Here is a 16712-nt window from a genome sequence, read left to right as displayed (position 1 = left end):
TTTGGTTCCCGTCAGTCTCTAAGTATCTGGGAGAACAGAATGGTAATTTCAATGGTCTGCTCTGTTGGCCTTTCAGCTATCAGAGAAAATGTTTGGATTTGAATTTCAAGGCTGTTTTGGTCCCAAACTCCTCCTGGTAGTAAGTATTGATGCTGAATATCAATGAGAGACAAACTTCCAGGCAGATAGAATGAAATTTGAGCAATATATATGGAATAAGAATTGTTGATGGAATTATGATCTTGAGATGACACTAAAATAAGTAAAAAATGCGCCGAAGCTTCTTCGGCGCAATCGAGTTTTCTATGCAGCCGCTGCAGCGTATAATCAAGGCCACCGAAAATTGACCCATCTTTCGGTAGTCTCGGTATAATTCTGCATGAGACGCGGCACATGAAACTTTAACCACTGCCCGGTGGTGGCCTATTCTATATCGTTGCTAGAAGCAAGATTATGGCCAACTTTAGCCTTAAATAAAATAAAAGTTACTGAGGAGGCTAGAGGGCTGTAATTTGGTATGTTTGATGAGAGGAGGGTGAATGATCAACATACAAATTTGCAGCCCTCTAGCCTCAGTTGTTTTGAAGATCTGATGGGAGGACAGAAAATTTCGGAAAGAAAAAATGTGGACAGAACAAAGTGTGGACGGACAGACAAAGCCGGGACAACAGTTTTCTTTTACAGAAAACTAAAAAGGTACAAAAGATGGTTTGGTCACTTAGAAAGCATACCAACGATAGATTGATAAAAGAAAGTGTATATAATTGGAGAGCCTTTTATGGGAAGGTAGTGATTTAGGAGACCCAGGAAGTTTTTCGTCGATAGATTAAAGAAAGTTTTGGAACGGAGGACGCTTAATATCGAAGAAATCTCAAACTCTTCAGAAAAACAGACTCACGAGTCAAAATATGCTTTACTGGGTTCAGCAGACTGCTCATTGGTCTTCTTTAAATCGAGTATACAATATCTGATGATAATATAATATGTCCACACGAAAAGAATATTAATAATTGCATAAAATAAAATGTTCAAAAAAGCCCTTTTTGGCTATATTTCGCTGCAACCACAACCTTCAGGGAAATCAACATATCTGTATTTGCTTGCTTATGGATGTTTATGCTTTAAGTAGCACTTACTCTTTTTTTTTTTGTAGAGCTGTTATGCAAAACAAACCGAGCACCAGAAAAATAACTAATAAAAAAACTCTCATTTGGCATTACAGAATATTAATGGCTGACAGTCATTCAATGTTTGTGCTTTAAGTAACAGTCAAATTTCTTTAATTTTTTGTATAGTTATCATGCAGAACAATCGGTACACCAGAAAAATAATTAATGAAAAAACTTTCATTTTCATTGCAAGACATTAATGGCTAACAGTAGTTTAACCCAAACAGTAACTGGTCCACTGTCTTTAATGAATATTTACCTTTCAAGAGGACATGTTTATTTAGCTAAATGTCAGAGAGAGAGAGAGAGAGAGAGAGAGAGAGAGAGAGAGAGAGAGAGAGAGGAAAAAAGAGAGAGATTTAAAAAGTATCGATTCCATCCCCGTTGGGAGTGTGGTTCCAGAGAGAGTTGAGAGAGTGAGAGGAGAGAGAGAGAGAGAGAGAGAGAGAGAGGGGGAGCCATGGTCACGAGCCAATCGTTGAAATTAAATTGCTTACTGTTTATTGAACAGGTTTTGTTTAGATGACCAACTCCTAATTAAAAGGAAGTCTTTCATTTTCAATAACAGCCAAGACGTTATTAGCCTGAAGCAACTAGATATCTGTATTATTATTATTATTATTATTATTATTATTATTATTATTATTATTATTATTATTATTATTATTATTAGTTTACCAATGCTACTGAACTAGAAATGACTCAATCCAGCTAATAATAATTAAAATGAATTTAAATTTCTCCTAAAAAACCAGTGTTTAAAAATAAGTATGGCTACATATATATGCAGTATATCAAGGAAATATATCCGAAGACCATGAATATTTGAACAGTTGTTAAATTGCTTGATGCAACTTTACATCGTCGGAGAAGGTTCAGACCATTAAACCTAAGTTGCACGATATATTACTCAAGATGCTAATGGCAATAGATATTAGAATTATATGTTTACTGGCTGGAGTATATAAATTAATTGCAGAATTTGCAACAATATTAAAAATACAAAGACAATTAAGAAGCGGGCTAGACTTTCAGATATAATCTAACTGACATTGTGGGATGATTGATCCAAGGACTGTAAAACATATCCTAAAGGATTACTACATTAGTTACAGGAAGGTAGAAGGATATATTTTAAAACATTAAAGATGAGAAATGTTAAGATATTAATTTGATAGGAGGACTTTCATGATAACTTTCGAAATTGACACCAACGCAAACATTTCTGATTTGTCGATATTGGAACTTAAGGAAGAATTTACACAAAATATTAAAAGAATGTATTGATTATTCATCCATTTTTAGTTTTCTGGAAAGGAAACTATTGTGCCGGATTTGTCTTTGCGTTCAAACTTTTTTCTATCCGCCCTCGGATCTTAAAAACTACTGAGGCTACAAGGCTGTAAATTGGTATGTTGATCATCCACCCTCCAATCTTCAAACATACCAAATTGCAGCCCTCTGGCCTCCTCAGTAGCTTCATTTTATTTAAGGTTAAAATTAGCCTTAATGGTACGTCTGGCAACGATATTGGCCAGGCCACCATCGGACGGTGGTTAAAGTTTCATGAGCCGCTGCTCATCCAATTTTTATGTTTTTCCTTTTTTTTATTGTACTTTTAATTTAATCCTATCACGTTACATTAGTATTAATCTCATCTATACCTTCTGGCACTACCTTCGTGTAATGCTAGTGCTTCTGTGCGTGTGTGTGCGTGTGGATGTGTGTGTCTGCGTGCTCGAGAGAGAGAGAGAGAGAGAGAGAGAGAGAGAATAGCCGAACAATACAAGCCCTTCTGCTTTAACCACTCGCATGGCAATCCCATGGGACTGGAAACTTGGCGTCTGTAGAGAAATCAAGTCGACGTAGGACTTGAGGAAGTTAAAGTGACGTCTCTCTCTCTCTCTCTCTCTCTCTCTCTCTCTCTCTCTCTCTCTCTCTCTCTCTCTCTCCTGCCACCACCGTGCGAGGTAGCTCTTGAAAAATTCATACATTCCACTCGTTATGCACGAGGTCGCTGGGAATGTGATGTTTTTGAAAGTATAAAATATTAAAATATTCGTTGGAATGTTAACACGACACGATTATGTTATTTCCTGGAGAGAGAGAGAGAGAGAGAGAGAGAGAGAGAGAGAGAGAGAGAGACGTTATAGTTAGATATAGAGATAGATAGATACATAGATAGGTAGATAGATAGATAGATAGATAGATAGAGTGTTATATCCAGATATATAAATGGACAGCTAGAGAGAGAGAGGGAGTGTGTGTTATAGATAGATAGATAGATAGATAGATAGATGGCTAGATAGATAGACAGAAAGAGAGAGAGTTTTATAGAAAGGTATATAGCTAGCGAGAGAGAGAGAGAGAGAGAGAGAGAGAGAGAGAGAAGAGAGAGAGAGAGAGAGAGAGAGAGAGAAAAGTACCCCCAGAACCTGAACTTTTAATCTAAACTGACGTATCTGATTTCAGAAATAAAACCTCAGCACTTAAATATGCTTCAAGTAGGTTAATTTAGAATGACAGATGACAATTATTCACTGGTGTACCTTTGCGGCCCAAAGGGAAATATTTGCACAGAATATCAGTTATTCCAATTTCCTTGATGTGGGTGTGGGTCATCTTATATTTTTCTCTCTTTTTTTTTCTTTCTTTAATTTTTCACTATTTTTTTCTGTAGGAACAGAAAACAGAAAACACTACGTTTTATATTCTTTTCAATTCTTTCTTTGTTCATCTTATTTTTCACCATTTTTTCTGGAGGAACAGAAAAAAAAACATTACATTTTATATTGTTTTTTATTTTTCTTTATTCATTTTAGTTTTCACTTTTTCACTATTTTTTTCTGGAAAAAACAGAAAAGGAGAAACATTACATTTTATAATTTTTTTTCAAAATGTTTCTACATTCATTTTATTTTTAACTACTTATTCTGGGAGAACTAAAGACAAGAAACATTACTATTTATATATTTTTTTTTTTAATTCTTTTTCCGCATGCATTTATTTTTCACTGTTTATTCTAGAAGAACAGAAAAGGGAAAACTTTACATTTTATATATTTTTTTCTGCATGCATTCATTTTTCATTATTTCTTCTGGAAGAACAGAAAAGGAGAAACATTACATGTTATGTTTTTTTATTTTTTTTTACATCCATTGTAATTTTAAATATTTATTCTGGGAGAACTGAAAAGGAGAAACATTACATTTTATATTTGTTTATGTTTTTCCGCATTCACTTTTTGCCAGTATTTTTCTGAAGAACCGAAAAGGAGAAACATTACTTTTTTTTATCTTTTTTTCCAATTTTTTTTCTGTATTCACTTATTCTTAACTTTTTTTTTCGAAAAAAAACCTGAAAAGAAGAAAAATTAATTTTTTTTTATTTTTTTCTCTGCATTCATTTATTTATTTTTTTTTATTTTTTTTAAAGAAAAATTGAAAAAAAGGAACGTTACTTTTAAAATTTTTCACATTTTGCTGCATTCATTTCTTTTCTCTTATTTTTATAAAAGACCAGCAAAGGGAAACATCACCACAAGTTGAAATTCTATCACTCTTCTCCCTTAGAGAGGGGCAAACTAAGTCACAGGATAGTTGGCTAATCAATAGTAGGAAGGGATTACCCAACTTCAAAGGGGGAAATCCTGGGAGGGCTCAGGTTAATCCTATTATTGAATCTCCAGAAATATATTAATTTTGTAGTTCCATTATGCAAAATCGGTACAAATTACAGGGAAGATCTGTTGAGTTAGATGGGCATAAACTGTGGGTGGCATCATTGACGTGTACTCTAGTGTCGTGTCCGTTTATATATATATATATATATATATATATATATATATATATATATATATATATATATATATATATATATATATATATATATATATTTATATATATATATATATATATATATATATATATATATATATATATACATACATATATATCATACACAAATCACACAAAAAAAAAGAAAAATAAAATAGGTTTTTATCTTATATTGACTGATTTCTCTCCATGGACATTTAAAAACTTTATAGTACATATTAAAAAGAAATGTGCAATATATAAACCAGAATCAAAGAAGAAAATATTCTAATATAAAAAGTATAAAAAAAAAAAAATTAAATTATCGGAGATACCGAGGCCTCTCTGACAGACAGTAAGTGTCCTGTTCATTAATCTTCATTAGTGAGGGCAAACCTTACCGGGATTATTCCGAGATGGAGAATATAAGGATTATCACTGTGTTGTCCTATAGACCTTCCTTAACTAGATTTATTTGAAATAAATTGGTCAAGTCTTATGTTTATGTGCCTATATTCATATTTTCATCAAAACCATTTTAAATGAAGCTATATTCTTATATTTTGTTTCTGCATATTACCAGATCTACTTTTAGTAAATTGAGGAAGTCTGTACATTCATACGTTTATATTCATATATTTCAACAAAAACATATTTTATATTACTAGTTTAGACACAATTTATAACCTCCATCCTTTTTTGTAAAGCTAAATTCGAGAATAATTTCTTTACCAACATCTCAAGTCTATATATTCATACATTAATGTTCATATTTCTCATCAAAAACTGTCTATCATATAAAGCTAGATTCTTACATATTACTAGTTTAGACAAACTTCCTTACTTTTGCCCTTTTTGTAAAAGTAAACTCAAGTATAATTTCTTTACCAACATATCACTGTTATCCTGTTCATTTACGCTCTGAAATTCTATTTTTTAAGGTTTTACCAGTTTGTCTAACATACTATTTGTCATATGAAATTATATATGATTTGATATATGCATCTTTTTGTGTTGTTAAGAGATTTCTTAATCGTTAAATTTTTTACGCTGTTATTATTTTCAAATGACGTATTAGTGCTCAGGTTTTTATGCAAGTTAGGGTTCCCCATGAAGTTATTACTTTACCGCAATAATAAAAAAAAAGGATGTCAGGTCACGTGACTTGACCTCCAAATTACATTAAATTCCTGGAAAACGACAAATGGAAAAATGTGTCATATTTTCACAAAAGTCACCTACATGTTTGCAAATCATTCCTTTCTTAAAGCCAATTTGTATGCAAATGAGACTGTCATAACAAAGTTTTCTTTTTCTTGTGGAAACACCACTCGGAATTGGCGAAAGTTTGCAAATGGAATATGTCAGGGTAATCAGGCTGAGGCAACCTGCTAATTTAGTGAGACCTGGTAACCTACATCACCTGTACAGGTGAGATGAAGGTGTTTAAACCTGGCGAAAATGATTTATTATAACTTCAAACTCGTCATCAGTGGTAGCTCACCAGTCTTATTTATAATTAGGCTTTTCATACGACTGGAAGAATAATCACTTTTAATGGAACATCTCAGTCAGGACTATTGTTTGTATAACAGGGTTCTCATTTATTTTTTTTCCTAGATGCATTAACAGACAATCCTTTGATGTATCATTACGCTAAAGTCAATTGTAACCAACAAAGCAGATGCGTTTTCTCCTTATGCCTTTCTTGTGTTATCAAACAGGTATTTTCCTTTTATCTTCTGTTTCTCCGTCTATCTATTATAGATTAAATACACAAACTAGCACACAAATATCTGATTAACTTTCATGTTTAAGTTTTAAGTCCAAACTGTGATTATATTTTTCTAGTTCAGTCCTGATTAAAAAACACCACCGCGGTGTTCAAATGCAGATCACTTTAGAGAAAGCAATAATAATCTCAGTTCTCACATTGATGTATCAATCTTTAGAGTATTCGGTTTAAAAATACGACGTTTATAGCTCATAGAAAGCAATCATTTTCTTTTCTAAGTTCTCATATTGATAGATCAGTCTTTAATTATCTTGTTTAAAAATATGGCTTTTGTAGCTATAAAGTAATATAACACCCTCTTGGAAAATCAGTTGTTTGTATTTCATATCCTTCCCGCGCACTGAGAGATTCACAGTAAGAGTTATGCGGGAAAAGGTTATATACAACTTGAAATACGTTTTAGTTTTCTGTAAATGAAAACTATTATAGAGATGGCTATTTGTCTTTCTGTCCGCACTATTTCTGTCCGCCCTCAGATCTTAAAAACTACTGAGGATAGAGGTCTGCAAATCGGTATGTTGATCATCCACCCTCCAATCATCAAACATACCAAATTACAGCCCTCTAACCTCCTGAGTAGTTTTTATTTCATTTAAGGTTAAATTTAGCCATAATCGTGCTTCTGGCAACGCTGTAGGACATGCCACCACCGGGCCATGGCCGAAAGCTTCATGGGCGGGGTTCATACACAAAACTCTATTGCGCCGAAGAGACTCCGGGACATTATCTACTTAATTTTGACACAGATTCTGGTTTGAGTTCCCCCTGTGCTCCTCGAAAACCTCATGGTAAAATCTTCCCAAACAAATTATTTTGTTGCATCTCTCTGCTATAAAAATAATTATGCAAATCCAAAAGAAATGTCATAGGTAGCATCATGTATCCAGGGCCACGCTCTGCCAGATAATGAATCCTATTATACGTAGAGGGATCTGTCCCTCTTTTGTATGTTGCCTGTTTCGGGGTTTACGTCCTTCATAAAAAAACAGATATTTTGAAAAAAAAAAGCTCTACTTTTTTAGGACTTAAAAACAATCCTCTTAATGGTTCTCGGAATACGTGAAAGTAGTCATAATAGGAAGTTTTAATGAAGTGTTTTGTATCCAAACTCATTTCCTGTTATTCATGACAACTGCAGCATAGTCTGGCTACGAAAGGTTGAGACTCGAAGGCAATTAGCAATGCTGCCATGTTTTCTTAATCACGTCAAACTTTTCAGTAGAAAGGGTGATCATTTGGAAGAGTTGGCAAAACACAAAAATCAAAACATTATACTTGGACCTTGCTGTACATTATTCATATCGCTCAATACAAAATTTAATTAATTATATATATATATATATATATATATATATATATATATATATATATATATATATATATATATATATATATATATATATATATATATATATATATATATATATATATATATATATATATATATATATATATATATATATATATATATATATATATATATATTTATGCTTGAAGGTGCAGCCCAAAAAAACTTACCAAAAGGATGTTGCTGATCTGACTGTATCACCCACAAGGGTAAAATCAGATGAGAAGGAACAGGAGCTGAAGGCTACTTTAGAGGGGTTCTGGATAGAAACTCACAGGATAACTAAATTAAATGTACTTACAATACAAAATCAGAAGACAAGGAGGAAAATAGAAGGCCACTGCGAGTCCTGCAGCAGCACATGAACGATTAATAGATTAAACTTTAATGACTTGGTTCATAAGGTTGCAACTGGAAATTTGTCAGTGTAACCGACAAGCATACAGTCGTGGCAGAAGGGCCCACATCGGCAAGCACTAATTTCTGCAATAGAGAAAGGCATACAATCACTTGATATATTAACGGCGAAAGCGAGGATAAGAAGCTAGTGCTGAGGGCACACAGAAATCCTCTTTCCATAAAACACTACTGAAAACATGAGTTTCACAGGACAGATCAGGTCTATGTAATAGTTGCACTTGGAAATGGAAATGTTTAGGAGAAGAAAAACTAAGTGACTGAACAACTTCAATTCCTTACTGTACCTTAATTCTGAAGAGATGGCTCCTGTAGTTGTACCAAGGGAAGGAAGGGGTGATTGGTACTGGGTTTGAGATACTGAGTCTTCAGCCACAGTTAGATATTGGCTCTGAAGGAGTGGACAATCAAAGATGTAACTTGCATACCGGTGCTCTGTCTCTTTCGGTCTCCTGCGATGGGGAGCTATTTATCAACTCCTAGGATCCCTGGATTTTGAGCTGCGAAGGCATCCAGGTGCATTCTGGCTACATCCAACTTTCTCTTTTGGCGAATGCTGGGCGGTTAATGCGTCCAACTTTCTCTTTTGACAAATACTGGGCTGTTCATCCATGCACCAAGACATACAGGAGGAGTGGACATCTTAATCAGTACCTTGGGTTATTCAGGTGGCCAGGCATCTTTTCCGAGTTCAGGTCAGCACCTGGAATAAGAGGTTTATCTCAGTCACGGAGCTCGAGAGAGGATTAGAAGCAACAAGGGACTAATAGAATGAGATGGAAGGACAATTTTCAACGACTGACCATCAGCATATCGGGAGAAGCAAACTTAATTAGCAGGTTATAAGGTTTGATTTTTATGAAATTTTACTTTATTCTTGAAAGGTGAGTTGCCTTGGGGTGCTTACTCTTAGCAATATATATACACACACACACACACACACACACACACACACACACACATATATATATATATATATATATATATATATATATATATATATATATATATATATATATATATATATATATATATATATATATATATATATATATATATATATATATATATATATAATAATATTGTTGCGTGACAAACACACTACATGATAGAAGTGGGTTGATATCGATTCTAATTACAAATACCTGAGTTCGATAGTGATTTGTATGTGGAACTTATAATTCACTTGATGGCTGTGTTGTTTAATGCGCGTCACTATAGTCCTGAGTCCTTGTCTTCAATGGTTCGAGCCCATGAGAGGACGAATTTATTATCAACTAAACAAAAATTCCCCTTTGGGTAATATGTATATATATATATATATATATATATATATATATATATATATATATATATATATATATATATATATATATACATATATATATATATGAGCATTAACCTACAAATGTCTTTTTAATATCCAATTCGCTCTATCTTGGAAATAATATATTTTCATATATGTTTCCCAAGAGGGAATTCTTTTTAGTTGATAATAAGTTTGTTGTCTCGTTGGCTCGAACCATGGAAGACAAGGGCTCAGGACTACAGTGACATGCTTTAAACCACACAGCCATCAAGTGAGCTATATATATATATATATATATATATATATATATATATATATATATAAATATATATATATATATATATATATATATATATATATATATATATATATATATATATATATATATATATATATATATATATATATATATATATATATATATATATATATATATATATATATATATATATATATATATATATATATATATATATATCATGTATATATATATATATTCAAACTGGTTGGTATATATATATATTTATATATAAAAAACAGTCCATATATATGTCCGTACAATGACCATATCCAGCTATATATCTAACTAATTATTATAGCTGTGAAATTATTCTTCCAAATGTGTTCTGTTGTTCTGTGTAGTGTGTAAATTACTAAGATGAACCGTTCTTCAAACTGGATTTTGGTATCTAATATATTTTCCCAGTATTTATTCAGGAAAACGTTACAAACTTTCTTGGGTGCAAAACAGTCCACATTATCAAGTGTCCGTACAATGACCAGATGTGTAGTCCAGCTGTAATCTCTGTGTCTAGGATACTTTTATAAGAACCTTGTTATAATTGTCCCAGACACAAATAGCTCCTCCTGTGTGACCCCCCTGATAGGCAGCCCTCGTGCTCTTGGCCTTTCTCTGCCCTCTTCTTCCAAATGTTCGTTTTCCCTGCGTCCTTTTGCATTTTCCTTCGTTTCCTTGTCACTTTGGAGTGTACGATTTTTGTCGATATGCTGTCTTCAAAGCTGTTGTGTTGTTGGCGCATGTTATGAAGGCGTTCTCTACAACCAGTCTGGCCATTTTTTTGGTGTTCCTGTACAGAAAACTAATTCATTTTCCCAGTCATTATTTTATGGTCATTTGTCCCAACAGTGTTCCCTGGCAACTTTGTTCCGACAAGTCTGATTATAATGCCTTATAAGTTTTTTCAGGTGTTGATTACTTTAAATGCGACATTAACACCAAAATTTTAAGAAGATTACATTATTTGCAGAACAGTTTTTGTGTTGTAATAGATACATAGTCTTTTTGCCGCTTCAAATGCACTCGGATATTTCAATTTTTTGTCTAATCTTATCTATTTCAGGGCTGAATTAAAAACATAGATGAAAAGGGAACATCATTGAATCTCTAAAAGAAAGTCCCCCATCTAATATCAGTCAAGGGATCTATAAATTTTTTAATATCAAAAGAAATTTAAATTGTTTAAAACTTTAAGCGAAGAAAATAATTAGTCCACAGACAACTCATTGACACCCATCAAGGTGGGTAGGTCTGGATAATTTCAAACTGATTTAGGCAGCTACAAAAACACCATGTTCGAATAAAATATTTGTGAAACACTCTGAAGTCAAACCGGTCAGAGGGGTAAGTGATTAGATATATATAAAGGTATATATATATATAGTATATCTATATATATATATATATATATATATATATATATATATATATATATATATATATATATATATATATATATATATATATATATATAGTATATATATATATATATATATATATATATATATATATATATATATATATATATATATATATATATATATATATATATATATATATATATATATATATTATATATATATATATATATATATATATATACCTTTACATTTACACATACATTCACACACACACATACCCATTTACACAACACACACGGAGCAGCTACAAAAATCTAAAGATCTAATTCACACATTCAAGAAAGTATCTGATGCTGGAAGTTTCAGGCGAGTAAAATCTATTTGCCCTGAGATTGCAAATGAAGAAAAAGCTCTCATCTTGAGTGATTTGAATGCAGAGGTCGAGGGAGATGAAAAGTCCAATGAGTAAACCGAGTAAATTGCGAAGCCCAGACGTGAATTGGAATGACTTACATTTTAGGTTCAGATCCGGAAAGGGCCCTCTTTTCTCTCTCTCTCTCTCTCTCTCTCTCTCTCTCTCTCTCTCTCTCTCTCTCTCTCTCCTTTCAAAAATACAACGGTCGAAAAATAAAAGTGTAAAGAGAAGCAGCGAGCATTTATAAGTTACCTCTCAAAAAAAGATTAAGCTAAAAAAAACATCATCTGATTTTTCAAAAACATCAACAGGAGACCAGCTTCATTAGTCTCTTCTAATGAGAGAGCCTTGCTGTGCTTCCTCGGAGGGCCAGGTAAACATGCTTCCCCGTGATTTGATTGTCAAATATATGAGTGAAAAAACACAATTATTAAAAAACTAATTTAAGGAAACATCTTGTTTAACTGGCTTTTTATTGTTATCTGACACAGGGTTTTAAAAATGTTTCTGTGTTTGTACGTTTTTCCTGTTTTTTTTTTTTTTTTTTGCTGTCTCTGCCAGAGGGTTTTGAAAAATACTTCTGTGTGTTTTTATGTGTTTTGCTGGGTTTTTATTGCTGTCTCTGGCAGAGGGTTTTAAAAAATATTTCTGTGTTTGTGTATGTGTGTTTGTTTTTTTCGCTGGGTTTTTATTGTTGTTCTGGTAGTGTTTTGTAAAAAATATTTGTATGTGTGTTTGAGTTTTTATTTTCAATCCTATTTTTTTCACTTGCGAAAAATGTTTGAAATCGCAATTAAGACTTGCGTGTTTGTGTGAATGTGTGATTTCTTCACTACTATTTTTTTCTGACATGCAAAAATGTTTAAAATCATTGTTACGACTTCAAGATTAATTCTAGCCATGTTAAGGTCTATTAATTACGTCTGTGGAGGGATATTCTGGAAAATATGGTATTCCACCTAATTAACAATATAAAGTAACTCCCTACTCAAATAACTATAGAGGTTTAGCTGTGGTTATTAAAAATTCACGTGTCATGGGAAATGTCTATACACTGAGCCAATCAATGCAAAAATGTTAAAAGCTCTACCTACATAACGATGGGGAAAATAGATCTATTTTAGCCAAACTAAAATATTTTGCATTTGAGGCATGTCTCCGAATTGGAGATAGAATTGTATTGGTTTTTGGCTCTCGATGAAATAAAAGTTGCTGCGTATTGGATTTACATATAAGGAATTTTTTTTTCTCTTCTCTCTAGGATTCTTTTTGGGTATTTTTTCATCCTTCAGGATATTTATTAAGATGCCTAGGAAAACCAGATAACATTTTCAATTGGGAAAGGTAAAGTTTTCGTACTGTGGTTATCACAATGAATAATTAAGTAAGGTGACATTTTTGAAGTCATATTCTTGGGATTTAAGATAATCCAGAATATTCATATTTCATGACATAATTCATAAAACGTAGTTGACTTGAAATCTGTGTTTGAAGGAAATTATTGAAATTTATGGTGAAAATTTCCCATAAAAGACCGCATGATAATGCCAAAAATTTTGAAAGGTGATTTGGGAAATAAAAATGAATTATAAAAACGGAGTATAATTCATTGTCCCACACCATAACTATGAATAGATTTGCTAGGCAGGTTTTAGATCTATAGAAAAAATCTTTATAAAAACTATTTCTAATTGTATAATAGTATAGGTCAGCGGTTCTGAACCTGGGGGTCGCGGCCCCTTAGGGGACGTCACCAATTCCAGGGGGCAGGCAGCGAGCTAAGAAGCACTGTCAATTGTCTCACTAATTCATTCCCAAAAGAATAAAAATATCCCTTCTCTTTCTCTTTTTTCCATCTTCCTATAAATCTCGGAGGAATTTTACTCATAGAAGCAAAGGGGTCGTGGAGGGAAGGATCAGCTCTTAGAGGAGGCGTGGTAATAAAAGGTTAAGAAGAACCACTGCTCTAGCTGAAATTCACCTAGTAGACAGAAAGAAATTTTTAAAACGTCACCGAGAGGTTTTCCTGAAACAGAATTTTTATTATACCTTTTATAGGCAATAATAAAGGGTTACGAGGCGCAGCAATTTTGGCCCAGGACACCCCACCCCAACACTCCCCTCCAACCCCTCCAAACCCCCCCACACACACAAACACACCACTGCGATTCGGGAATGTCATGGAGGAAAATATTCCATAAAAGAAATTTAAACGTATACAATGTTTCTCAGTTTAAAACGTTTGCGAGCGTTGCTTATTTTCCCAGAAGTCGGTGGGTTCGTTTGAGAGAGAGAGAGAGAGAGAGAGAGAGAGAGAGAGAGAGAGAGAGAGAGAGAGAGAGAGAACAAGTCTCATGAGAGAAGGTATATGCTCTCCTAACGAGAAATTTTCACATTTCATGCGAAAGTGTCCAGAAGTCAGTGGTTTCGTGAGAGAGAGAGAGAGAGAGAGAGAGAGAGAGAGAGAGAGAGAGAGATAGAGAGAGAGAGAGCAACATTCAATGTACAGAAAAACAGATAGACACATTTTCTCCGTGGAGAGAGAGAGAGAGAGAGAGAGAGAGAGAGAGAGAGAGAGAGAGAGAGAGTAGAAAAAGAGTAAGTTTTTATTTTCCCGGGAGAGAGAGAGAGAGAGACAAATCCTCATGAGAAGAAATATATTCCCCCCTAACGAGAAGCAATAAAACTTTTGTCTAAACTTTCACCATAAATGTAAAAAGGAAAGTAAATTATGGTAAAACGATAATGAACTTATTTTCGAACATCAAAACTTTTATCATTGCGTAGAGAGCCTCTGAAATATTGAATATTTTTGTTTCCAAATATAAGGAATGCAAATTAGCGCATACAATACTCAAAGGCCCTTTGAGCTCCGAAATCAGCCACTTCTAAAAATTAGGGATATATATGATTATATATATATATATATATATATATATATATATATATATATATATATATATATATATATATATATATAATATATATATATATATATATATATATATATATATATATATATATATATATATATATATATATATATATATATATATATATAATGTAAATATTTATATATATATATATATATATATATATATATATATATATATATAATATATATATATATATATATATATATATATATATATATATATATATATATATATATATATATATATATATATATATATATATATATATATATATATGAATGTCTTTTTCTGTAATACACAGTTATTATAAGAAGGCCCATAAAACACTACTTAAACGTTGAAACCATATATTTCGGGCACTTGCTTCTGTGCCCCTGTTCAATGGTAGAATATATGGACAGATGAAATTTTTACAAGGGTATATATACAAAACATAAAGGTGTGGCGTTAAGTCTCCGATGGTATGGAGTGACCGTTTCTTAAGAAGGAGGAGAATGACCAATTCCCTAGTGGTTTTTGGCCTCATTAGCTCCCGTTTGGCAACGGATCTGGAGGTCGCCTTTCTTGGGCCATCTTCTTTATGTTTTGTATATATACCCTTGTAAAAATTTCATCTGTCCATATTCTACCAGTGAACAGGGGCACAGAAGCAAGTGCCAGAAATATATGGTTTCAACGTTTAAATAGTGTTTTATGGGCCTTCTTATATTCATATTACACTGTAGTATTACAGAAAAAGACATTCATTTTTGCCCATTATGGAACATCACAGTTTACGCCAGATTTTCGGCTTCAACCCAACTGTCAAGCACATCTTTAGACGGTACGAACGACTAGTGCATGGGTTACACAAGAGGAAGAAACAGAGAAATTTTCTACAAGAATGCCTACAGGAACAAGTTTCTCCCAAAATGTACGGCTTCACGCGTTGGACATCGGCGTCAGATCCATTTCCGGACTACATCCGCACTTTCCTCCAAGACAGAATACAAGCCACACACCAAGACATATATGTGATTAGAAGAAAAATAAGTGAGCTAGCCACGTCGCTTGGCCTCATGTGCAGGGATGATGGTATGTACAGATATCTTTCATATTTTGTGCTATCAGGTGCTATTGAAAGCAGTGAGTCCCACTCCAGAAATTTGTGCTACAAATTAAAAAGACTGATTAGGAACAGCGTATGGAATAATCTTGGCCTTCCCAATAATGTGCTGAATCTCTCTAACCATCCCCTCACTGCAGAAGAACAGACCGTTTTAAATCTTGGAGTTTCGTTCGCTCTAAAACCTGATCCCGCGAGTAATCTTAATTTCCTAGTTGCTTTTGATAAACGTTTTGCAAAAAACAATTATGACAAGAAAGAGGCATGTCTCAAAGGCATTTTGCTAAATGTCTTGGAGCAAAATAACAACAAAAATTCGCTCCCGAAAAGATTCCAAAATGCGTTAGTTAGTTTAAGGAAAAGGGGGATATAATCATCACAAAATCTGACAAAGACGGGAAAAAAGTTCTCTTAGACAAGGAGACATACATCAGTAAAGTTCAAGAACTTCTAAACGATGCGGAGACCTATGACAAATTAACGAAAGATCCCACAACAAATATTGCTGCTCAATTTAACAAATCAGTCAGAACCATAGGGGGCAATAAGAAGGACATAGAACTACTATAAACATTCAAGGTAATCAACCCCTCTCTCCCCTATTTTTACGGCCTCCCGAAAACACATAAAGATGGGATTCCTTTACGCCCCATAACATTTAGCAGGGGCTCTTTCATGTACAAATTATCAAAATGGCTCGCAGACCTGTTATCACCCTTTCTAGGAACCTTCTCATCCTCCCAC

Source organism: Macrobrachium rosenbergii, chromosome 31, assembly GCF_040412425.1.
Source record: "Macrobrachium rosenbergii isolate ZJJX-2024 chromosome 31, ASM4041242v1, whole genome shotgun sequence".
Lineage (NCBI taxonomy): Eukaryota > Metazoa > Arthropoda > Malacostraca > Decapoda > Palaemonidae > Macrobrachium > Macrobrachium rosenbergii.
This window is presented reverse-complemented; position numbering follows the sequence as displayed.